Source organism: Tursiops truncatus, chromosome 2, assembly GCF_011762595.2.
Source record: "Tursiops truncatus isolate mTurTru1 chromosome 2, mTurTru1.mat.Y, whole genome shotgun sequence".
Classification (NCBI taxonomy): Eukaryota; Metazoa; Chordata; class Mammalia; order Artiodactyla; family Delphinidae; genus Tursiops; species Tursiops truncatus.
Window position 1 is genome coordinate 46,621,940 of NC_047035.1, and position 25,994 is coordinate 46,647,933.

Genomic DNA, 25,994 nt, shown 5'->3' on the forward strand with positions numbered 1-25,994 from the left:
GAGGCTTACTATATAGTAAAAATTGTATTTATTGAAATAGTTCAAATACTGCTTGCTATTCTCAGTATTGATAGAAATAAACTAAGACCTTAAACGGTTGCAACCAAACTTCTGATATCTATTTCTCTCTTGTCCTCTTTACCCTGTAATATCACTTCAAAAGAAAAATGTGATTTGCCAACTACGCTAAAAGATTCAGTCACTCGTTAATTTATTCAACAGCTGTTTTTCGAGGTTATCTAAAATGCCAGGCATGGGTTATGCAGTGGTGAACAGAACAGACACAGTTCCCGTTCTTGTGGAGCTTATAATCTAGAAGGGAGACATTAAACAAAGAAAATCTCATGAATTATTACCCAAACAGTCTGTCATTAGAGAGAATATTAATAGAAGCTAATTTAGTAATAGAAAGGTAAGTCTTCTCTGAAGAAGTAATCTTTAAACTGGGAACTAAGAGTAGGAGTTTCATTAAGCATAGGGGATAAAGCAGCCCAGGAAGCAGGAAAATCCCATGCAAAGGCCCTGCGGTAGGAAAAAAGCTTGGCTTATTGGAAGGATGGAGGGAAAGCCAGCGTGGCAGAGTGAAGGGAGATGAAGCTGGAAAAAAAGGCAAATCCTGAAGGGTCTTGGTTGCCACGTGGTCTTCTTTTATCCAGACCAAAGGATACACAAACTGCCTGAAATCTGACTGTTCTCTGGCTGTATCAGAGAGGTCCATGATGCCTGTGAAACAGGAGGACAGGTAAACTGAAGTCTTAATAGTCACATCTAAGCCTTGGGAAAAGTTGGTTATTTTTTCCCCTCTGGTTATCATGATAAATGAAGAAACATAACAAAGGCACCTAGCTGTTTGTTGACAGTGCTTATCTATTTTTAAAAAAATACATTTTTACCCCTAGGCAAAGTGGAACTATTAGAAAGCCTTTTTTTCTGCTTACCCCTTTTTTTCTTCCATGTGGTTCTTCCAAGGGAAACAACCAGTGGGAGCAGGGGACAATTTAGAACAGAGATGCTGTGGTGGTTCCCCAGGAGACATAGGGCAATTCTGGGTGTCATCAGTGTTTGAGTGGTGGCTTATACACTGGATTTGCTCAGAGAGGCCTCCATTTCCCTCTCAGTGATTAGAACAACCTGTGTTCTGGAACGCAGTATTTAAACAGCAAGATTGGCATTGCTATCTTCCAGGATGGTGAAGGCTTAATTAACATTTGAAAATGCTTCGAGATCTTTGGATAAAAGTGTTCTGGAAGCCTGAAGTGTTATTATCTTTGGAGTGATACAGGTCATGTGACACAGGAAGTGGCTTTGAAGGAAAGGAAAACCTTTCATCAAGCAAACTCCTTGGGGTGGTTTGAGCCTGTTTTGAGTGACTCAACATGCCCGTGTCATCTCTCCCTAGACTGTGAATGAAAGGAATAACTTGCTATAGCTTAGCAACTGCCACCATCGTTAACTGAAAGAATTTGGTGAGCTTATACATGAAACATACTACAAATTTGCAGAATCCTAAAGCATTTAGCACAGTTGTCCCTTATAAGCACTAAGTAAATATTAGCTGTTACTATTACCTTTCTCATCAATATAGTTTAAAATCTCCGGACTTGTTTTTTTCTGATCTTAATGCCTTTTAACCAGAGTTCAATGTTCTTCAGTGATAAACTAGCCTTACTTTCATTTTAAAGACTTGGTAAAGAGCAAAATAAATGAAAACCATTACTGTTGAGGCTCTAATGTGAGAGCTACAGATAAAGAAACTTCAGTGTCTAACACCCTTCCTGGCAGGTAACATTAGCTCAAAGCTGGGTACCTAGTCGTTCCCTTTCCCAACAAGAAGGGCTCAAAATAGAAATTGTGTTTCCTAACTTGTACTTTCCTGATGATTCCTCGGGGTCTTCAGTGGACAGGATTTCAAAAAGAACACTTTAAAGTAGTTCCAATTTCTTTAAGGGCAAAAGTGCAGAAAGATTTCATCCTGTCCCTTCCATTAACTTATACGTCTTCATAATACTTCCTGGAAAAGTAGAAGTCAGGACAGGGGTGGGGAGTGGAGAACAGGACTATGGTTCAGTTGAGAAAAGTATATTTTTGAGCCATATGTATATGTTATCTCTCTCAAAACAAACCTGAGCATGTGTGTTGTGTTTGTTAAATTAATTTTGCTGGCTGGATGACTAGAAGTTTCTTTTTCTTTTTAAATACACACCTGCCTCAAATATGATATTTTGAGCAAGGGAAAGGTGTTTTGGGAAGTGGTACAGGAGGGAGAGAGAGAACAAGGGAAGGACGTAGGAAAGATATAAACCAAGTAGGAAAGGGGCGAGGGTGGAGGCGAGGACAGCCCTAGGGCATTCTGGGATAGCGAGGCCGCCCAGGGCATGCTGCGATAGCGAGGTCGCCCAGGGCATGCCGGGAAGGGTTCCAGCCCTGTTATCCGCACCTGTGGGTGGGAAGGTTCCTCAGACGCGGGCCCACAGGACCGTGGGGTGAAGCAGCGAGCTGACCTAATTAAAAGCTCGTTACACCAGCACATCCCCATTAACAGGCAGACCCACAAACAAATCCCTCAGCGCAGGAGGCCTTTCCTGCTTCCCAGACGGGATTCCAGCCGCAACCCGGGGGCCTGGAAACTATGGCCAGTTAAGTGACCTCCTCGTCTGTGACCCTCAGGTACAGTTTCTTTCTGGCTTATTTCACATTCCAGTAAATTAGTTTTATTCTCTCTGAACCACTGTAACAAAGAAAGCTCTCTGGTCATCATGGGTAAAATAACAAGGGATAAAAGAACGCGTACTTCACCTAATCAGAAACAAATAACTAAATCTCCCTTGAAAATCAAGCCTTTCCTGTCCCGCCCTTTTCTTTTCATTTATCTTTCACTGGTGGGATTTTGAAATTACCATTCTATAGGCAGACTCTGGTACCGGCCTTCCTCGCATTGTATTTTGTATAACTGTTGCTGACCCTGACAGAAGATCTCAAAACTTGTTTAAGTATGAAGTTCGTAAATGATCCTATTGTTTGGGTGGTGGGGGTGGAGATGGGGTGGGAACAGAGGGTTTATCTAGCCAAAAAAGAAAAAAAAAAAAAAGAAAAAAAAAAAAGAGGAAAATGCACCTTAACCAGGCTCAAATTAACTGAAATGGATCAAAGTAAACAGAGACATCTAAAAGCTTTTGTAAGTTAAAAGTGGCTATCTGTTGCAGGTCTTGCCTCATTAACTGCTGATTGAAGCTCTGCTTGGCCCTCTGGGATACCTAACACCCCAGGCCTATCACCAGATGAACCCCAGTTAGGCGCTTTTGCCTTTCCCTGCGTTGCTTTGCACAGCTCCTTGACCTCAACCTTCATGCAAATGTTTATCCTTCCTACCAGGCAAAGGGAGTAAAGGGAGAATCTTTCTGGGAATGTCACTTCTAGCCAATGAGGACTTGCTGGAAAAGAGAAATGGAAGGCAGAGTTGTGGTATCTCTGCAGATCTGTATTCTGAAAGGTAGACTTGCAGCTCTGCTGTTTTAAATAGAGCTTCTGCACAAGAATATGTAGGGGAAAGAGAGTCCACCGTTTCTTTTCCCTTAGGTGTTGGCCTCATTTCCATATGTGAATGGTGAAAGGTGACGATTAGGCCATATGCTTTAAGATACAGATATCTCTTGGCTCCCATGGTCCCAGCCCTTCAGCAGGCCATTCAGCTGGGACAGGGAGCTGAAACTGAGAGGGTTGTCTAGGGGAGGAAGAAAAAATCGTGCTGGGGGTGACTTGTGGGGGGAGGGAGGAGCGGGGCTCTTTGAGTAGGACCAGATAGGTCTCTGTGTAGAGTAATATTACAGCTCTTTCTCTCATAAACAAGCTGCATGCCTGCTTCTAAAGACCCATCTGGCATAGCTTTGAGAATGGCAATAATTACAAGCTGATGATGGACATGGAAAAAAAGCCCTGCTGAGCTAACTCATAAGGAAGTACAGGCCAGGACTGCAGGGAAATTACAGGCTGAAAACCTTTCTAGTTTAGGCCTTTTGGTGTTCTTAATCACAGACTTTAAATGTTGTAATAAACACTGTTGCATTTTATTGACCAACTCCCATGACAGGCAAATCTTTTTCATTTTATTTTATTTTTACCATTTGCTCTTTGGAAAGCTGCTCAGCAGTGTCTGTCTAGGCCATGGCAATAGGTCTTTAATTTTTCTGCTTATAGGAAAATTAGGGAAATGGGTTGGCTTTTATTTAGTTAATAGAAATATATAAACTTTTTTCTTAAATTGCTCTCTGCGTTCTGTGGATCAGACTCAGTGCTTGGACTGTAGCTGTATAAGATATGGTTTGGCTGTTTCAATCAAGAAAATTGAAGGGGTAAAAAGAACAAACTTGGGAAGAATAATCTATAATTCTGTACAATCCAATAGTGTTTATAATATAGAAACAAGTAAAAATCCAAGTTAAATAATATACTGTCAGGTTCTGGACTTGTTTGTGGAGATGATCTTTATTTCAGGGATGAATTTGACATGGAAAGGATAATCCTTCTCAAAGTTTTAGAGCCTAGTATTTTACAAGTGGATCTAAGACATTTTGTCCTCTCAGACATTTTAGATCATTTGATGGAGCAGATGTTTTCAGGAAATCTTCCTAGGAAGAACAAAATAGAAACACTGGAAATTTCCTTTCCTCAGAAACATGATTAACCTCAAAATCTATAGGTTAAATGTCATGGCAAAATTAGTCTTGAATATAACGTTACCAGTTGCTGTTATAATGAGATTGTGATACCTCATGTGGAGTTTATTCTACCTCAACACGTTACCAGTTTCCATGAAAATAATTTGATCTTCATTTTATACATTTTAAAAGTCTGAGGTTAGAAATGGTGAATAATGGTATGAATTGGGATTTTTTTGTGATCTAATTAACTTACACAAATAAGTCCTTGTTCAAAAGATACCTTTATGGATTTTACAGCAGAGCATGTAAAGTTCATTATTCTTTAAGCACTAGATACTGCTTTTGTAACTTATTTTCAAATCCTTTTCTTCTTTGCCACAATTTCTCATTCATACTCCTTAAAGCCTTGTATTTTATTCTTTGTGTTTTGCATACAGGCTTGGCTATCCCAGATGGATTATTTAGTTCTGTCCTTTTGCATTTGATTACTTGTTCAAGGACATAAAGTTTTGGGGTCTATGAAGTTAAAGCAATGAAATGGTTGTGCAATGGAAATTCACCAATATAAACTCAGTCTCTTGTCCTTTCATAAGCATTGCTTTACCTGAAGCTCCCTTGTCAATGAGAAATTATTTCTTTATATCTAACTGTCTCTTTTCCTATACAGGCTGGAATTGTTCCTAACAAAAGAAGCATGAATTGGTGGAAACTATATATTAAATGCAAGACTATTTGTCTAGTTTTCATTAGGTTGCTGAGTGAAAAGCCTTAATTCCTCTCTTTTCCCAAGGTACTCAGATATCCATGAAGGCCCCCTCATCTCACACTATCATTTCTCTCACTGGGCACAATCCAGCTTTAAAGAATTCAACACTTACTGGTCTTTAGAGAACTGTCAGCAATGACAGCAACCAGGGACACTGACATGTCTTATTGTTTACAAAGGATGAGCACAACAGGGCCTCTCGGATGACTTGATAAAGCCTTGCAACTTCTCTCTCCCTGATTCTGGCCTCTCTGGGCCAGCTGCCTTTTCATGGTCAGCTAAAGACACAAGTATCAAAACTTGATCTAAACACCGACAAGTCAGCAAACACAGCGCCAAAGATAAACTAGGGCTGCTCAAGGTTGCTTTGTAAACAGTGAAAACAGAAAACAAGAATATCTCAGTCCCTGATTCCTTAATGCATACGGTTTTCTTATGTACTTAAAATTTGATGGAAAAAATCCTGAAATAGCAGTAAAGTAAGTTCATGGATTATTATCGTGGTCTTGAATATTTAATCTCTTTTTCTCACTTTAGCATCCCTCCATTCCTCTAGAAATACCAGCCAATGTTGTAGTTAAATTAAGTTCAACTTTTATTTGTTGTTGTTTTGTTTTGTTTTTAGGTATTCTGAACATACTCTTTTCTGTTTAGGGAATCCTGAAATGTCTTAGAAATTGTATAAATGCACTTGCTTTTCTTCATTCCTACTTTGTGAAGTAGAACTTTCTTATCAGGAGGGGGATGACCCCGGGAAGTTGAAACTCCTTTCCTCCTTTCCTTTTGCTGCCATTCAGCATTGAACAAATGGAGGAAGAAAGGAAAGTTTCATGTGTTTATGTTTCCCTCACATCAATGCTTTTGTTAAATGGTATATATCCTAATAACTCCATCAGCTATGTGGGATTTAGGAGTATTGTCTTCCTTAACTTCTTTGTAACTGATTGGGACAATGCCGTTACCTTCTTTTTTTTTTTTTTTTTTTTTTTGCTGGATGCGGGCCTCTCACTGTTGTGGCCTCTTCCGTTGCGGAGCACAGGCTCCAGACACGCGGGCTCAGCGGACATGGCTCACGGGCCCAGCTGCTCCGCAGCATGTGGGACCTTCCCGGACCGGGGCACAAACCCGTGTCCCCTGCATCAGCAGGCGGACTCTCAATCACTGCGCCACCAGGGAAGCCCAATGCTGTTACCTTCTAAAGGTGCTAGGCCATTCCCAGAAATGAGCTCTTCCAAGGTGCTTGGACAAAAGATTTTTATAAGAGGCCTTTTTTCCCCCCTTGTTTCCCCTTTCTTACAGAAATGACATTGTTGAAAATAATGTACACCACAGTCAGTAGAACAGAGCACCTTTCTTAATTTTAGTAATATGAAGGCCACAGCAGTCACGAACACTGTAGCTTGGTGTTGTCACAGAAAGGGATTTAATCTTGATTATGAAGCAGAATCTTCCTGGTCTCTGCTAACAATCTGCTCGGCTATTTCTGAACAGTTCTCATAAAATGTATGCCTAATTTTTACTAAAGCATCTGTCTGTAGAATTGGCTGCTTATATTATAAGTCACTGCTTCATAGCTCTTGAGTCTCAGAGTGCAAGTAAAAGTGGCTATTCCCTTTTTACAGATGGTGAAACTACAGTTCTTGGAACCATCTTGCTCTATGGGATACCATATGAGTGATATCATGAACCCAGGGCTATGTGCTTTCAACTTTGCTGTTTTCTCCTATGAGCCCACTTTGAAGATGGAGGCACAGTTCTAACTGGGACACTCAGAACAGAAGGCCCATTGGTAGAGGCTCTGACAGTGATAAGCAGTGGAATGCAAAACTGCAAGCTTACCACTATTTGCAAGCAATAGCACCATCTGAAAACACTGGAAACAATAGAGCAATGTGGCTAGGAAATGATACAGAAGACTGTTCACTCCAGGTCCGTGTTTGAGCCTATGGAATTATTGAATACTATTGATTCTGATGGTGACTGTACCCTTCTGTACCACCTTGATCTGCTGGGGCAATTTCCATCCTAAACAAGTTAAGTGCATTTTTGTAATTTGATAGACTAAAGTGTTAACTCCTGTTGAAATATCTATATTTGGAGTTACTTGTAGATATGGCACAAATACAGTCTCTTCCATACACAAAGATTAACTTTCTTGAAAAATTATCCAAATAATTTATTCTCTCATCAGACCATCATTTTAGAAATAATTTTTCACTGGTACCAGATACAGAGTCGATAGAGATTTGTGCTCATATGGGATGCATTCTGCAGAGGTCTCCATGTATAGATGGAATCTACCAATGCTACTTCTAGCAAAATAATAATGCTACTAGTAATCATCAGAAAGAGGACTTCGTGGTAAATCAAGACTCAGAAAGTGATATGCCACGCAAGGGACGTAGTATTGTATTGTTAGCCTTTCTTCTCAAGCTCAACTATACCAGCTTCCTGTTGCTTCTTCTCTGGTCTGGCTGTGGCATTCAGATATTTGTTCAGTCCCAGGTTTTGTTTGTTTGTGTGTTTTTGGCTTGAGTAATTGTGTAGCTTGAGGTCCTTCAACTCTTAGCTCATCTTGAGTCCTTGTGTCATTTTCAAGACTGGGTTTCTTTCTTTCTCAAATAAATTCATTGGCCTGCCTGCTTAGCTTTAGCACAGTCCAGGCGTCTATCTACAGAGGTACGAGACCGTGAGATCTGCTAACATGCAAAACGAAGATAAAAGCATTTAAAAAAATGTCTTCCTGCGTACGGGCCTGCTTTATAATAAACCAGAACAGTGCATGAATTAAGATGTTGTTGAAATGCCTGAGTGTCTCTGCCCTTTTATTACATCCAGGGTGATGAGGTCATGGCTTACTGTTGGAAAATTATGATTTTCTTTTGGAAGTTTGAGTTCGTTTTTTCATTCCAGGCGAGAATAAGGACTGTAATTAGTCTGTCTCAGATTTCTTAGTAGCAGGGAATTTGATTACTTAATGCCAATAGGCTAAGGAGATGGTTTTACTTCTTGGCTTTTTTTCCCTTTTTGGAATGAAGGCAAAAATGTGAACTAAATATTTGTTTTATTATGACATCATTAGATCTCTGTGTGTAGAGCTATTTAAATGAAACAGTATCTCAGATGCGTGTGTATATATATAACATATATTATACTTATATATTTATTACATTTGTATTTTATATATATATATATATAATTTTTTATTGTGGTGTTTATCTGTTGAGCCTTGATTGAACCCTTTTAAATGTAGCACTTAAGTCTCTACTGCTGAAAAAGAGGTGGTCTCTCCATTTGGTCAGGATGGTAGTTCTCAATCGGAGTCAAACCCTTCACAAGTATGTGTGAATTTAGAAATGTTGAGAAGCAATGGATTAGGTCATCTCTCTTCTTTTATGAAAGATATATTCCTTGTCCTCAGTTTGGGTGACATTTATTGAGGTTCCCTCCTTCCCACCAAGTCTTCTTGATTGTGATTCTCAACTTAGTCTTTCATCCATGGTTTAGCTTTTAGTGAAAATTCATAATTCCTATACTGGTCAATTCTAGTATAAGAACCATTTATGAAGTACTTGCCTTATTTAAGGCACCATGCTTGGCACCCAGGACCATCTTTAGAGGGATTAACTACTGTCTCTGTTCTTTAGGAAGAGATGGAAAATTCTACAATAGTGAATACAAGTCAGATTGGGACAAACATTATAACAAAGGGGTAAACAAAGTGTTATGTGTGCATTGAGGAGGAAGCAATCTGTTTTGCCTTGGAATCAGATAAGGCTTCCTCGAGATGCGACATTTGAATTAGTCTTTAGAAGAGAAGTAAGATTTGAATAGATGAAGCTAGAAGAAAAATACAAAGTTCTAGAAGTGTGAAAGTCCATGACATGATCTGAGAAAGGAGGTGAGTCTGTTTTGGGTAGAGCATTAGCTGTGTGTGAAGAGAAAATGGCAGGTAAGTTTTGAAGTATAGAACAATTTCAGTTTATTAGTAGCCTTGAATACTATGCTAAGAAATTTGACCTTTATTCTAAAAATACCCCAGAAAGCTAGTAAAAACTTTTGGACTAACAGGGTGTGCCATGATTATGACTGTACCTCGGAAAGGTAACTGTTAGGGATGTGAAAGAAGACTTGGGGCAGAGAGAAAGCAAGTGGTGACAGTGGATACATTGGGGGCTATTACAATAACCCGAGTATAGATGACATGACATAGGGCAGTGACAGTAGAAGCAGAAGTGAGAGTGTAATCCAAGAGATATTCAGAATCTAGAATTGGTTGTGGTGGGATACACAAATGACTCTGAAGTTTCTACTTCAGGTGATTGTAAATGGAGAAATCATGAGCTGAGATAAGCAAATTTAGGAGAAGGTTTGAAGGAGAAAGCAATGAATGCTTAAAGTGATATTTTTAATGCTTTGATTATATACACCATTTCTTTATTTTTTGAAGACAAGCTTGTTACAGTTATTTATTCTAGATTCCATTATTAGAACTATACCCTATTTTGCTTTTGATCTAGGATCTTGACACTTCCTGACTCCTCAGAGGAGGAGAAGAAAAGGTATATTTTCTTTTTGTCACTTCTGAACATATTTCTGTTTTACCCTAATCTCAAGGTATTTCTGAAGAGTATCTTGAGCCTTCCTTGAGATAGACTCTTTGACCTAAATCCCCTTTCTCCGGCTATACTCTTGAGGATGAGGCAATTTGAAATCCTTAAAAATGCTTATAGGATTCTCACAGTTAGACAGAACTGGCCTTTATAAGGCTAAACTTGGAGCCAAAATGGATTCTTGGATCACATATCTCCTGCCAGTTACGAAGCTGCCAGATTCCAATCCAGTGGGTGGAAATGGACACCAGCCCTGGAGGAAGTGATGGCTACACATGGGCATCTGCTACCTCTGCTGCTTCCTCTCCTTGAGAAGGAAGGAAACTGTGTGCTTTCCTAGGCATTTTTCTTGTTCTTTTAACACAGGGGGACTGAAGAGTCTTGGAGTTTGGATAGTGAACCTAAGGCTGGAGGGGTTTCCAGAGAGCAGACGGTTCCCATCTCTGAACTTTTGTGACTTTCTTTCTCCACCGCTTTTCCTGTGCTGTACAACTTACTCCATCTCCAGAATTCTGGTGCACAGTGTTAGAAAGTCTTAGCCGAGAGCCTGGAGTTCAAAGACAATGCAAGGCTTCAAGGTGGAGACACCAAAATGGAAGAAAGGGACTATACCACTGTGCTTTCTTCCTGTAAATGAGATGTAACTTATATAAATATTCAAACTCTTTCCTAACTCATTTCTTTTACTATATTTGCATATCACATATCCAATGACTGTTCCTCTTCAAAGGTAGTGAAAAGTGTTACCAAAATTCCACATATCTACTTTTCATCTGCTAAAGCCATTCTGAAGTTTGCCATATGAATTTGGTTTGGTTATAATTCCCCAAATTAAATATTTAAAAATCCCAGGCAGCAAATTCAGCTCTGAATCTCTGGAAAACAGTGTATAATGGGTGGATCTAATTAGATTGTGAACTTAAGGCACCATGTGGTTTATATAAGCATTAACAATTTATTCAGGGCATTTTGGGTCCCATTTCCCACCCAAGAAAATGGAGAATATTATGCTTCCTTTTTTTCCCCAAGTTGTGGCACACAATTGCTTCTCCAGTTTCGATTCCTTTGATTATTTCAGCAGGAATGGGTAAGATAAAATAACTCTTCAAAAAGTACATAAATATGGGTCTTTCCTGCTGATAGTAGCCAAAAAGGATGTATTAAACACCTACCGTATACCCTGTACATTGATGGGTGCTGTGTGGAAAGAAGAAACAGGGCCTGTAGGAGATCATTTCTGAACAGGGGGGAGAGGGCTGGAGCTGAGGAAGGGGGAGAATGGCCCACCATACTTTCTTTGCTAGGCTCTGATCCCTTGAAGACCAAGCGGAGGGGAAAGCTCAGAAGAAAAGCACATTGTCAGCCACCCTCCCATTTTAGAGATGGGGATAGCAGGGGTGGGGAAAGGATAGACATGGGGTGGCAGACTTTTACTTTCAACAGACTGGCTTTAGTTCTCCACAGTAGTGAGTTTGAGGGCAGCAATGCAAAGGGTGGCTTATTATTTTTTGATGTTAGCTTATAAGCAACTTTGACAGCAAAGTCCTCCTCTTTTCCATCTTTTTAACTCTCCATGGTATCCCCTCTAAAGGCAGCAGTTAAGTGCTGGGGTCCAGCCCTCGAAGAGGCTGATAATCTCCAGACATGTCCACAGACACTTGTAAGTTGAGAGCCGAATCCTCTGTCAGACACATTTTCCTGGTCAAATCATGCCTGTCCCACCTAACTGATACTGATAGTCCTGGGAGCCGGTTCTGATGCCAGCCTGTATTGAACTCCTAGACGTGAGCAAACTTTCTTAAAGGGCAGTTTGGGCTAAAACTTGACCTTTCGGAGCTCTGGAAGGTGGGCAGGGAGCAGAGGGTTGCTGGGGAGAGAGAGATTTCCTGGTTATTGCTACAGGGAGTCTGTTTACTTGCCTTCAAGGGTCACAGCCATCTGAATGGGCTTTTCTGGCTCTGCTCTTGGGTTTGGTTTCAGAGGACCTGGTCCTGTGGAATTCCGCTCCTGGTTGGCCCTCCCCTTACTCTGTTAGGCATGGGACTTTTATGGTTCAAGCCTTCCCCGGGAACACTGCAGCTTGCTTGCAAGAACAGCAACTGGAAAGGCCGTTTTAAGTGGAGTTTACTGTTGTTGTATAAACCTTCATTTAAAATTGACTATAAAATGTTTCTGAACCTGCCAAACACACATTAAAATATTTTGCTCCATTTATGCCTATGTGTAACATTTGGTTTCTAAAGAGCTTTAATCAAGTAATCTTCAAGTAGGAAGTTATTCATCTTTATTGCCAGTCGGTTCTCAGTGGTGGTCGTGGCAACAATCTTTTTATTGCTTCTGTGTTTAGTTGTTCTTTGACATGATAGAAGTCAGCTGCAGTTCAATGAGCTCACTATTTGTGCAACTTAATTGCTTGCTTCCTTCAATACATACTCAATTTTTCCTTTTATGAGCAGGGCTGTTGGAAAAATTAAGCTTAGGGATATAGCCATCCACTGTTAATTAACCTCCTTCCCAAACACATTAGTAAAATAGGTCAAATAACTGCTGAGCGCTGAGTGTGCTGTTCCCAAGGTCCTCCTCGACTGAGAAGTGAATCCTGTATTAAGTGAACAAATGTTGGAACTTTGAGCATTTTCTGGAAATAGTGATGACGTAAGAGTAATGCTTTATAACACAGCATTCCCTGTTGCACCATCTTCTCGAAGTTGAATATATTGTTTGACTTTGTCTAGTTCTACTGTGGGTTTAGCTTGTTTTGTGTTATATCAACATTAAGAGAAATAAAAGGCAGTGGCAGCCTCCTTTATTGCTTTCTAGGTTATTGCTTGCTTTCAAAGGGGCATCCTAAATTCAGCTTTCCCTTTACATAGTGACCACCGCTGTTATTTTGACTCACAATTCCTAGAACAATCTGAATCTTGTGAGGACGTATAAACATTTGTGATGAGTATAAAAATATGCTCAATTGAGGTAACTAATCTATCAAAATAGATTTATATAGAGCTCTTATAATTCCTCTCCATGTCAGGTTATATTCAGATGGAAAAATCACTTTAATTGCAGTGGTGAAGGGCCGACTGGAGCTTTGCCAACTTGACAGAAGACATTTTGAAGTTTATAGACTTAAAAAGAAAAAACAAAAAAAAAGGGAAAATTTGACAGTTCCTGAATTTGTTAGAAGGCAGAAAAACGTCAGGGTTCAGTTTATACTTTTAGAAAGAGGAAAGCAAATACAAATAAAATGGGAGGATGTGCCAGTTAGAGCTCAGAGCTGACGATCACATTTGTGATCTTTATCCTTTCTGTAGTTTCCGTGTTTAGCCTTTAATTGGGAAGGACTGGGGAAAAAGAAAGAAACCTAACCAACTCCCCAAATAAATCCTGAACTGTTAAATACGGAAACTTCTTTTCTTTGAAATTATTACTCAGTTGCAATCTAAATCTTGCAAGTATTTTTTATTTAGGTAGAGAATCTATATTTCTAAAATCATATGCTCTGATAAAATCATTACCAAATAATGGTTGGTTCAATACTCCTCCAAGCTTTTAGTGCCTCCCGACCTGGGCGTGTTTTCTGTTTTGCACTTACAGTCAATGAGAAGCTTCTTGCAGCATCTTTTTTCCAATGTCACTTCAGAATATCAATGACATGGAATTGATGTTGAAATGGGAACCTTTGGGTGTCTTAGTTTGCCTACCAGCTAGAGGGATAACGACCTTTTGCCAGTCTAGACTCCAGGGGCTAGTTAGGAGACTTGATTAGCTAATGCTTGTCAGGAGCCTTGAAGCAAAAATGTTTTCCCTGTGTGCTACTTTGTCCTACAGTAAAGCTTGCAAGAATGACCTCATTCATATTCATTAGTTTTGGGTTTCTAAAGGTTATCCTCTCTTATCTTTTGCCTGGCTGAGGCCTGAGATGCAAATGGCACATTGTTGACACATGGAAAATAGTTGAACCATCTGAAAGGTTGAGAATGGGAGGAGGGGCATTGCATTCACACATGCTTGTAGATGCTTTTGTGACTATCATTTGTGTGCTGGCTCTTAGATTCCAGGTTAAGGGAGGTGGGGCTGTAACTTTTGGTGGAGAAGGAACTGCTATGAATCAAAGTCAAGGGATTGAGTTAAAGCTTTATTCTCATCTAACCAATTATGATGGCAGATTTCGTATCTTTTAAAAGTAGAAGATACTTGTTTAAGAAAGGGAAAAAGTAGAAATCCTGGATTGGTGGGTACAAGAAAATAAAGAAATTTGGAAAATTTTTAATCCTTTATTTAGCCTTGCTCATCATTTTCTTTCTTCCTTTCCTTTCCTTTCCATTCTCCTTCCTTCCTCCCTCCTCCCCGCTCTCCCTTCCTTTCTTCCTTTTGTAAAAAATATTCTCACACAGACCCCTATTGCCAGCCTGCATGAAGCAAATTGCAAATACTCAGTTTAACTTTTAAAATATTGTCTTTAAAATAGCCAGACTTTTGTCTCAGGTGAATATATTGGGTCATATTAAACCTCCATGAATTGGTATCTCTCTCGTCTTAAGCGTCTGTTCCTGTGGCTTTTCTAGCAGTCATTGATTGGCTTTAATTAAGTAAATTCCAGAAAGGAGAGCTGGGAGCCATGGAGATACTTCCTATAACCAGCAGGTGGCATTGTGGATACTACAGTGGTAAAGAAACGGATTTAGGAGGCAAAGATGAAAGGGGGAAAACTGGGATAATGAGATAACTTAAGCTTGTCTAAAGATCTTTGGGAGGTTAACAGGGCATCTCAGAAAGCTATAAACCAGTTTCTGAATGTGGAAGGTTGCCATGGATCGGCCTTATAAGAATATTTTCTCTGATTTTTAAAGTCTTCTTTCCAGCTGTATCAATTGATATCTGTTTAAATTCTCTATATATGTTATTGCCCAGACTTGAAAAACAAACTTGAAGGGAAGATTCTTAGGGAATTTTAGAAATCAACATTTACTCATATTCTAAAACTGCAGAATGTATTGAATAAAATGGAACTCAAGCTTTATGTGTTTATAATATAAAACTACATTTCATGCTCATAGAGTATTAACTAGGGAAACAGGTTAATTTGAATTAGTTATATTAAAAAGGCAGTGAGGAGGACATTTTCCTGGCCTCCCATTAGCCTCTGCACTCTCAGTCATCTATGACTCACTTTTCTTTAAAAAAATTATTTGGAAAAGACTTCTGTAAATCAGTTTTTAGAAGATATTTTGCTGTGTGTGGGTAAATTTTTGCTTCTCTGGAAGTTTATATAATGCTGCATTTAGGCAATCAAGTTGAGTAAAGAGATAGCAACAATTATTTACCTCCAGATGAAGCCTTCCTGAAATAGCAGGGATTCTCCAGACTTCCGGGGCTCTCTTGTGAGGGTAGGGGCTTGTCTCTCTTTTCCTGAATCAGAGGGGAACTCCTTCTGTAGCTTAGACCAGAGGCAGATGGAGGGCCTGGGAGGAAAAGTAACTTCTCTCAATGAACATTTCCTAAGCTGAGGCCTCTTGGGAACACCAGCCTTTCTACCAGAAATGTAGACTTCTCTCCCTGATAAGTTTCTGCTCTCTGGGGTTCAGGTTAGGGATATTTGGAATACTTTTTCTCTCTGACCCCAGGGCTAGAACACATGGGTATCCCAATGGTGGTAGAGCCCATCTTCTAAGGGGAGAGCTGAGGGGGTTGTGAACATGAAATCAGTATTGGGCCAGAAATCAGTATTGGGCGGATCATCACATCCTATGTGAGGACAAGGAACCAGGGGTGGAGGTGGCAAGAAGAAGAGTGAAGCTAGATTTAGGACAGGGTGGCAGAAATCAGTACCCAGGAGTGGCAGGATGGGATCTTAGGGGCCAGTTTTAGTGGCTTTGACCTCTCGTCCAAGTCCAGGACCTTACATGTCCAGTCTCCCCAGTCCAGCGGGAGCTGAGGCAGGCAGCTGGCTGAGTTGCTGAGGGAGGATGTCATGAGTGGTCTCTCCACATGACTGGAAAGTCTGACCAACGGAGGGGACCTGGGAATGGAAACCAGTTTACTGTATAGTCAGAAACAGGGATATTTCTGATTCACCAGGGCAGGCTCCTCTCTTATTTCTTGGAACAGATTGCTCTCTTCTGAGCCTGGAGCCTGGGCAGTGCTTGAGCGGCAACGAGGAGCATAAGTTTCCTGTCACTTCCTCTTTGGCAGGTTGTGTCTGCAGACACTGGCTCCCATACCCCATAATTACTTTTTCACATTTTTTAATATAGTAACACATGGTTGGGCTTGTGGTAGGGGAACCGAGTGATGCCTCCAGGCCATGAACACTATAAATAACTTCAGGGATCCGTTTTATATGGTTAGGGAAGGAAGCAGCTTCTTTCTTAAGAAATAGCTCCAAGCAAAGAAGCAGGGCTTAGGAACAAATAACTTTTATTTTCAGGAGCCCCTTTGCCTTTTTCTCTATAGATTAGAAATCTTATTGGTATTAATTTTTTTTTCTCACCATCTGTTATACCACTTTTTATCTTAGAGTGGTTATTGCAGCCATCTTGTCATGTAGAGAAAAGTACACATGTTTTGTTTATGAATGTGAAACGTAAAGCTATCAAGTCCATTATCCAGGGTTAGCTTCTGACTGTGAACTCCTTAACAGGCAGCCATCTGCTAGTGTATGTGTTGACTGAAGACCCATATTGTCGGACGGGACTACAGTAAGCAATCTAAAATCGTTCCTTATGACTCTGACAAAATTTTTAAACCATCTAAGACAGCCCAAACTTAGAGCTTCCTGGGGATAGAAATTTAGGACATTTGTTGTAGAGTCTAGTATTTACCATTCTACGTTGCCAAGAATTCTTCCTTTCGTCTAAACTTCCAATGTATTTAAAATTTTTTGCTTCTTATTTATTGACTGGGAGGTTGACAACAGCTGATTAAGATTACCTTTCAATAATTGCCTTTTATATATTTCAATGGCCTGGTCTCTAAAATTGCACATAACTTAATAATTAACACTTAAATAAAATAAACACTATTTTATATTAAGTAGAAATCTAATAGAAAAATTTCTGTATATAGCAGAAATATTGTAAAAACACTTTGTAGGTTTCACTATAGTCTATCTGCTTTAGCTTAACTCATACTTGTACAAATCTAATTCTCACAATTCTCTTCTGAAGCAGAGCAGGTAGTTTGGATTTTCTTTGCATTGTGTATGATGTCTTTATATAATCTGTTTACATTACAGAAAGGCAAAGACACTAGCTCAATAAAGGAGATATAAAAGTGACCACCACTGTCCTGGGCATTAAAATGCTTTGTTTCACTCTTAGCAACATTAAGTCGCTGAAATAAAACTATGTCTGTAGGTAAATGAGGCCCATTTTACCTCTTGGAGCCTTTGTAAGTATTGCATAGTCAATTTGGGACCAGGGACTCAAATTGTGGTGAGAGTCAAGTCTGTGGGACTGGGCAAGGGGCAGTGGGACCATTCCCAGGGGAAAAGTAGGAGGAAAACCAAACTTCGTAATGCTTCGTTGTTCTGGGTCAGTATTTGCTAAACTCACAGGGCACCTGGCACTGTGTTCCAGGTTTCCAATCTGACAGGCAAAGATGGAAATTTCTCTCTGTTGCAAAAGGAAACTTCATTTTACTTCTCTCCTGGAAATGTGTCTTGTAGACAGGAGAGGGCTTAACCTGCAGGGCCCCTAGCTCACGTGTACAACCAGTGCGGCGGTGTTTGTGTGCGTGATGAGTCCCAAAGTGACTGTGGTTGGATTGTCATCCTCAATAAATGATGCCGTTTGATAATTTTATTTTAGAGACTTCTCTAGTGCTGAGACTCTGATAGAGCATATGTTTTGATGTGGTGCGCTGACAGCCACAATATCTGTCAAAAGGAACTATGATGGATTAAATAGCAGAGTGCTTTTCTCTGATGATGTAGCAGCACGTATAAGGAAAAAATGCCTGTATTGTTTCTTGGGCCCTGTCCCCTGAACCCCTGCACAAGGCCCTATTGGATCAACAGAACTGCAAGTTCTTGTTAATCGTACATGCCCAAAAGATCCTAACACAAACAATACCTATTATAAAGTCTGCCCTTTACAAACATATTTCCAGAAAATGCTTGTACCTGTTCTCTGCCATGCTACATTTTTTGAGATGATTACATGCTTATGCTAGGGAATGGCATTTCGCCAAAAAAAGAGTCGGCTTGCTGGAGTTTCAATAGTGCTCATTATGAAGGAGAAGAAGTTTCTATTCCTACCCCTGGAAGGAAAAAGCCACTCACAGATAAAGTGTATGATATGATTACCGTTGCTTTAGATAACCACAAGTATTACTTCCGACATGATAAGGGATTGTTTTCTGTCTCGATCATACAGAGCTTGGCTCAGCCCTTTTAAAAAGTAGAGGCATTTTTGAAGGCCACTTGATCAGTTTGGAAGCTGTGGGAGTGTGAGGTTGCCATGCAGATAAAAATCAACCCTGGTTTCGGCTACCACAGCAATTGCAGTGAGGGGCGGCGGGCAGGGGGGCTTAGGAGGTTTGGAAACGGGAGCAGAAGGCCCTAGTGCCTCTGGCAAAGTGATTTAGAGGCCTTGTGAGCAAACATCACGCAGATCAGGTTCTGTTAGATGGTTCCTTTCATTGTGCTAACATCATTCAGATTAAGTTCATCGCTGGAATGGTCAGCTTCTCAGAAAGGTGTATCAATGAGGCAAATTTACTTTTAAATAGTCAAGCAGGAGTGTTAGCTCTCAGTGCTTGATTTGGTGGAGGGGATATGAACATGGAAGTTATAGGACTGATGAGAATTTAATGCATTAAGTTGCAGCAAGGGAGTTACGGGTATGTTCCTGACAGCTGGGGTGCTATGCAAGCACAAGTATTGTTTCCCTCTTTCAGTAGCCTTTGGTGGGAAAACCAGACTAGAGGATAAAACTCTAAGTTGAAGAACATTGTAATTATCAAAAGGTAAGAAATGGTAGTTACTCCTTCCTGATACTTTGACAAGTAGCTAATGGATGGATTGTTGACTACAACTTAGTATTCAGAGGGGGAAGATCAGAGTAAAATCTGAGGGTTTAAGTTAAGTCCAAAGGCTGGGATGGTGTTTGTACGTATACACGTAAGCATGTATGTATGTGTGCATGTAGTCAAACAGAAAGGCTCCAATTTGAATATTTAGTCATTTCCAAGAAGCATCCAGAGATCAAAAGAGGCCAGATGTATAGAAGAGGCTCCTTAAAATGGAATGGGATGGGTACTTTGATGCATTTTGTAAGTATAAGAAAAGTTTAAGCATAAGTATGCCTACACAGTATACTTATACAGTGTAAGTATAAGAAAAGAGAACAAGGGATTTTAAATTTCTCCAGCTTTTCCACTTTTGTTCCCTATGGTTGCTGATACTACACCCTGCGGAATTGCATTTTTATGATCTCCTGGTATTACCATTGGTAGACAAGGGTGGAGAAGCAGGGGAATTTTGCCTATATGAACACTTGTTCTGGCTCATCTTTAATACTCAGAATGGCACTCAAGATATTAGTTCTCCAAGAGGAGAAACCTCTGTTTTGGGGAAAGCTATGCATCCCCTGTAACCTGGTATCTTCAATTTTCTGTCCTTTATGGGAGATACAATTAAGTTTGGGAACTTTTCTCTTTGATAAGTAGGGATGTGATTATTTCACTTTTGGCAAAGTGCTTGGGGATTATCCAGGTGGAACTGCTATTTAAGGGCCAGGTATTAGGGTTTAGCCTTTTAAAAATGAAAATATCCGCAAATGAGCTTTAGTTGTGTTTCTCTTACAGTCCTTGGTATAGGAATTGCCAGTGGTGGAAATATGGGTTCAGAGGTTTCTGGGTATGGGCCAGAAACCATGGGTAGCAGAGTCTCCAGTCAAGGGCTTGGCCAACAAAGCTGCTATATACCTTTTTTCATTGTTAGCCCTCTCTTTGGTGCCTAGACTGAAGCCTGTATTCCTAGGTTTGTATTGGAATTAGGGCTCCCCCAGCATCCTACCTGCCTGTCACATGCCGAGTTTCCTGAGGGTTTTTGTATTGGGAGACCCTCTGACCTTAGGGAATCAGGAATTTGAGAAGACCCTTGGTTGTGTGGCTACCTACATGCCATTATGAACTGTGTATAACCCCCATGGAGTTAGTCTTAACTAGTCAGCTCTCAAGTTCTTTGTAAATTATATTTCATCTGTCTATTTTTAAAAAGGGATCTTGCTGGACATCATTCTTGTCACTTTCCATTCTATCTTTAAACTTCAGCTCCTGGAGTTTTCCCAGCTAGAGACAGGGACTCCCTCCCTTTCTTGGGAGGGGTTCAAGAGCTCACCCTACTCCAGGGTTAAGGCAGATTTGCTGTTGTTGCCGTTGCTGCTTTCTTTTCAAAGTACCGCAGGTCACATGATGACTTCCAGGCCCAGATGGGGAGATGATGTGGATAAAAGTATTTAGCAAGAGATCAAAAACTGGGCTGCACTTCTAAATGGCTTCCCTTTTAGAAAAAGCACATTAGCCTCTCGCCCAGATGCGGTTGTGGGTAACTGTCAATACGGCACACAGGTGGCACAGTTATCTGGCCATTTACTGCCTGATGCCTTGGCGACTGCTGCCAGCCCTTCAGAAATAGGAAATGACTAATGATGTGGTGGAAATTATGAACCAGGATTAATAAAACTTGAAAAGAAACAGCCTTCAGTTTTTGATCCCCCTTAGAGGAAGTTAAGTCTGAGCCCTAGATTCTTTTCCCTGAGGTGTTCTTCTGATTTCTTCTGATTACTTGGCTGTAGTGGGAGTCTAGGCTAGAGCTGGGAACAATGAGCCAGATGGTGCAGGAAGCAAAGCACTGCTCCCCATCACTGAAGGTCCAGACACATGCACGGCTCTGCACCCCATCTGTGAAGAGTTCAGTTAAAGCAGCCGCAGAATCAAGCACAGAATAAAGATTTAATTTTTAAGCATTGAAATTTTGTGCCTGCTCACGAAGAACATTCTGGAAGAAACTTCATTCACTACCTGAGTGATTTCTATACTTTGTCATTAAAGATAGTTGTTGGAGTCTGACAAGGTTTCAGGGATTTGACATTTTTCTTTTTAGTTTGGGAATCAGAATGCCTTTTCCTTATGACCCATGGTCAGGCGTTGTCAGCAATACTCTAGGCCTGTGTTCTATCCCTCTTCCTTCTTCCCCTCACATTCTCAGGCTCCTCTGTTCCACGTGGGAAAATGCCAAGTAGGCAAAGGGAGAAGTGTACACTTTTTGTTTTATAGATGATGAAGTAGGTTAAGCTGGTGTGAGGTATAGTGAAAAGAAAACCAAACTCTGGATAAGGAGACCTCAGCTGTAAGCCCCTTTTGGTTGCATGACCTCTGGGAAGCCCCTTCAAGCTCTCTGAGCCCAAAGGTGTCACTTTTATGATGATGGGTCTTAACCAGGTATCTGCTAAGGTCTCCTGCCGCTCTCATTAAAACACATCTGTGTGTGCTCTTCTGCTCTGAACCAGTCTGAGTTCCCTTGTCTGAAAATACTGCAGTTTTCCCAAGAGCCTACCCTCTCAGCACCCCATGAGGAGCATCATGGGCAGGGCTGAGGGTAGGGCTCAAACACGACCATTTGCTGCAACAGAGTGTTAACACTTGGGTGATTCCTGTAATAGAAAGTTAATATTGCTGCAGGTCAGCTGGTTAATAAGAAAACCCCCAGAGGGGGCTTCCCTGGTGGCGCAGTGGTTGAGAGTCCGCCTGCCGATGCAGGGGACACGGGTTCGTGCCCCGGCCTGGGAGGATCCCACATGCTGCGGAGCGGCTGGGTCCGTGAGCCATGGCCGCCGAGCCTGCGCGTCCGGAGCCTGTGCTCCACAACGGGAGAGGCCACAACAGGGAGAGGCCCGTGTACCACAAAAAAAAAAAAAAGAAAAAGAAAACCCCCAGAAAATATTTCTAAGACCTCTAAAGTCAAAATATCTCTAGAATTTGCTCATTAAGGCCAACTGGGCCACAAAAAAATCAAGCTAAACTGGCCACCAAAAGTTTTTGGTGAATCAAAGCATCCTTAAATCTCAAGCTATGTCAGGGTTGCCAGGATGTCTCTTGTGGCTTGGCAGGATATTGGGCAAATGTGGTGAACCTGAGTGCATGTGGATGAGAAAGTATGTGTGTGTGTGCGTGCGTGTTTGTGTGCCTGACAAATAAGAGAGAGACTTAGTAAAGAAGGTGCTGGTTTATAGCAAATTCGTGTGAGAACTGGGAACTAAGGAATGAAGCTAAAAAGAGAAAAATAGCCTATGATCTTGCTTTATCCACCCAGCATCTCCTTCTGACCTGCTTAAGGTTTTATGAACTCCTTAATGCTAATAACAATAACTAACATTTCTTGAGTACTTACTACGTGCCAGGCAATCTTATAATGAGGTACTTAATTTCTTTGTGTCTCAGTTTCCCCATCTGTAAAATGGGAATAACCATAGAACCTACCTCCTCTGGTTGTTGTAAGGATCAAATGGGTTAATATGGGTAAGAGGCTTACAGTTGTTAACAAAGACTAATGAGTTATAATAGGGAAAGTGTCAAAACAGAGCCTGGTGCATAGTATGTGCTCAGTAAGTGGTAACTTATTATCTCCATTTATGCACAGGGAAGTGGAAGCTTAGAGGGGTTAAGTAACTTCCCTGAAGTCCACAGCTGGAGGGAGTTGAACTCAGCGGCCTGACTCTGGAGGTTGACCCTCCATGTTCCTATTCTGGCCTTCATCAGCAATACTGGCCCTTGTTGCTAAACTTTGTCAAGTTAATGCTAGCTGGATCTTTGAGGGCCTTTGGAAAACAAGTTCCTTTAGAACCTGGTCCTCTAGGAGGATGAATTAAAAATACTTTCTCACACTCTATTGCTATCTCAAGGCCTTTTCTCTGGTGCCACCCTAGACTGCACTGGACCTGTGGCAGTTGTCCATCTCCAGGTCCTTGGGCCTGGTGTGAGAGAAGGGCTATATGTTTAAAATAAAACCTTAAGCTTCTTCTGGCTCTTGCTCCCAACTTCACATTCCTGTCAGTCAGCTTTGTGCAATAATGAAAACAAACGCTTTTAAGCAGATTTAATGGATATACAGTAGTTAAAATAAAGAGTATATTTTCCTCTTGCCTTATCTTAGTGATGCCATTACAAAATCAGAAGGTTAAAAAAAAGTGGAACAAGAGGTGAGTACCCAGATGTCAGTGAAAATACATTTCTTTGAACACATGCTTTATTTTGTTCTCTAATGGCTGAGTCTTTGCATTAGAAAGGCAAATGGATAGACCTGTAAGAGTTTTCTCAAATTGAAGACCTCCCTCCCTGGTTCCTGGGAAACTGCTGGCCATGAGGCTAGTGCTTCCTGCATTGATCAAGGCAATGAGAGATGGGAAAAGAGCAAGGGCAGATCTTTAAGCTTCCCTCATACTGTATGTCAGCTTACAAATGGTGGATGTTGCTGGGAGGGAAGATTGGGTCTCATGTAGCTGCTCAGAAGGGGAGTCCAGGCACCCTTCCCGGGCTGAGGGGGCACCGTGCCTAAGGTGGGGGGCCAAGTGGGAGTGAGGTGCCGAACAGCAGGGAAATTACACTGTGGTCAGTCTCTCCTTTTCTCCCTCTTCTCGTCTCTCCAGGAAGTCTTGAGAAATTTTACTCAGGGGAGATAGGATCAAGTGGGCTCTGAGGACAGCCTTGAAAGAGAAAGGATATACAGGATGGAAGAGAGAGCTCAGATGGCCAGTCGTTGCTAGACAGCCAGATCTTTGCCTTACGCTACGCTGGATGTGTGCACACAAACCACAGGTCTTCTTCAAGACCTCCTGGCAGTGCTTGCTGCCTCTAGTTCTCTGATGCCTGCCAAGAATTCTGATTTCCTCAGTAGCCCCAAATCCAGCTCTGGGCACAACTGGCTCACTTGCTGAACCTTCTGCCCAGTTCTGTGCTGAGGCCGTGTGCTACTCTGGCTCTGCCGTTGGGTGCCTGTCCGTCCTGCACTTGGTTCTGGAATCCTGCTTCAGCATTTAGCTAAAAGGCCAGCCACCAGGTCTGTGGAGCTGGACCTGCAGTGGCCCTGGTCTGCTGCTTTGCAGAGGTTCGCTTTTTTCCTGTTTGCCATCCCGGAGACATCCATGGTTGTCTCCAGGCTGGCACTTGAAGGAGCCCAACAGGCCATTACAGTCACACAGGCAAACAAAGATCTTTCAAGAGAACAATCGTCGTTTGTTTCCCAGTTGGCATTTCTGGAGATTTAGCAGGATAATCTTGGATGTACGTCAGCAAGCATGAGCAGGAATCATCTTAATCCTTAACAAGGCATACAAATGAATTGGGAACTCGTGAACGTGTACAAAGACTTTCTCTTTCTCCTCCTGAGTTCCAGCTGTATGGGTGTTGGGGGAGGGGCACTTTTCCTTTGATGGAGTTACCTGCTGCAGAGAGGGGGGTTCCGCTTTAGGGATGTTCTGGCCAAATGTACATGCCCTTTTCCTGAAGAGAGCCTCTGTCCCAACCCCCTGTCACATGCACATCCCCTGAGGTCTTAGCTGGAAAGCATAGCTTAGACTCTTCCAGCTCTTCTTGTAAAGTCCTGACTGGAGTTAGCCTCAAAGAAGTGACTCCTGGATTCCTGATCCCGTTTGGTTTCACAGAGACAGAAAAATCCCCAAACCCAACAACAACAACAGCAACAACACCCCACAAAAACCTCTACAAGTAGAAGGACACCTTCAGCTTTTTCTTCCAAAAGGAAAGAGAATAGTAAGGGTGTTCAAGAGTGTCCTCTCCAGAGCTCCTCCCTTTTCCAGCACCACCAGCACCTTCCAGTTGAGTCAGACCTGTCTGTGGAGAGCCCAGTTGGTGGGGGGAGTGAGTATCTATTACCTCGTCCACCCCCAGAGTGAGACTCCACCGTGCCCGTGATGCCAACAGATCCTTCCTTGAGGAGGTTGGGCCAGAGAAGAACGGAGTATGTGGAGCCAGTATTTTTCTCTCAATAGTGCAAGAGTTGTTGGGAACCTTTCCTTTTATTTGTTATATGATACAGTGTGCTTGTTGTGGTTATTGTTAGACTCAGTTTCCCTAATTTTATCCAAGTGGAAAATTTCTATCAAATTTGCATTCTCCAGGGGTTTTTTTCCTCCCCATATTTAGGCAAATTATTTTATCAAATAAAAGGAAAACTTTTGTTTAAGTGACACTTGCCTCTAAGCAGTTATCCTTTGATAACTTGCTTTTTTTCTTTTGTTTTCAAAGAATTAAATGGACATTAAATCTGAACATTTATGTGATTACCAAAACCTGGGATATAATCATTTTTTAATTCTTAGATTTGAAATCACCTTAGGTTTCATTATGCATTCTGTGGACCCCTAACCCATGCACTCCCTCAGGTGGCAAACCTGTGGTATTTTCTGTGGATGAGGTAAAGACCCTAGAGAGTCCTCGTTTTGTAATTCTTCCTCTGTGCTATTGTTGAGTGGAAAGTGAGAAACTCTGTAAACTGCACTTCCTTCTACATGTCCCTCTAACTCTTCTCAACTCCTAGTACAACTCCTACTACTCCTAACACTAGTTGAAAAAAGTTAATGAATTAACAACTTTTTTTCTAAAACTTCATTTAATCACCAGTTATAACTTTGAGACTTAGCAAACTTCTATTGTAATTGTTTCCAATTAGCTATAATAACTTATCTAATTTTTTACTGCATCTTCTAACATCTAACCAGAATCACATAAAATATTAGAATTGAAAGGCACTCTAACATCTAGTCCTAGGATGTCAAACGCGTTTCAACTTGTTAACTCCAATCTTTTGGTCAGGGCTATCTGTCTAAAGTGCTATCTGAGGATGACTCTGAGGCCAGGTCTGGACTTGGTAGGAAAGGTCTCTGTGAGGAGTTAAGACAATAGTCAATAATGCCTAAAACATATAAATCAAGAAAT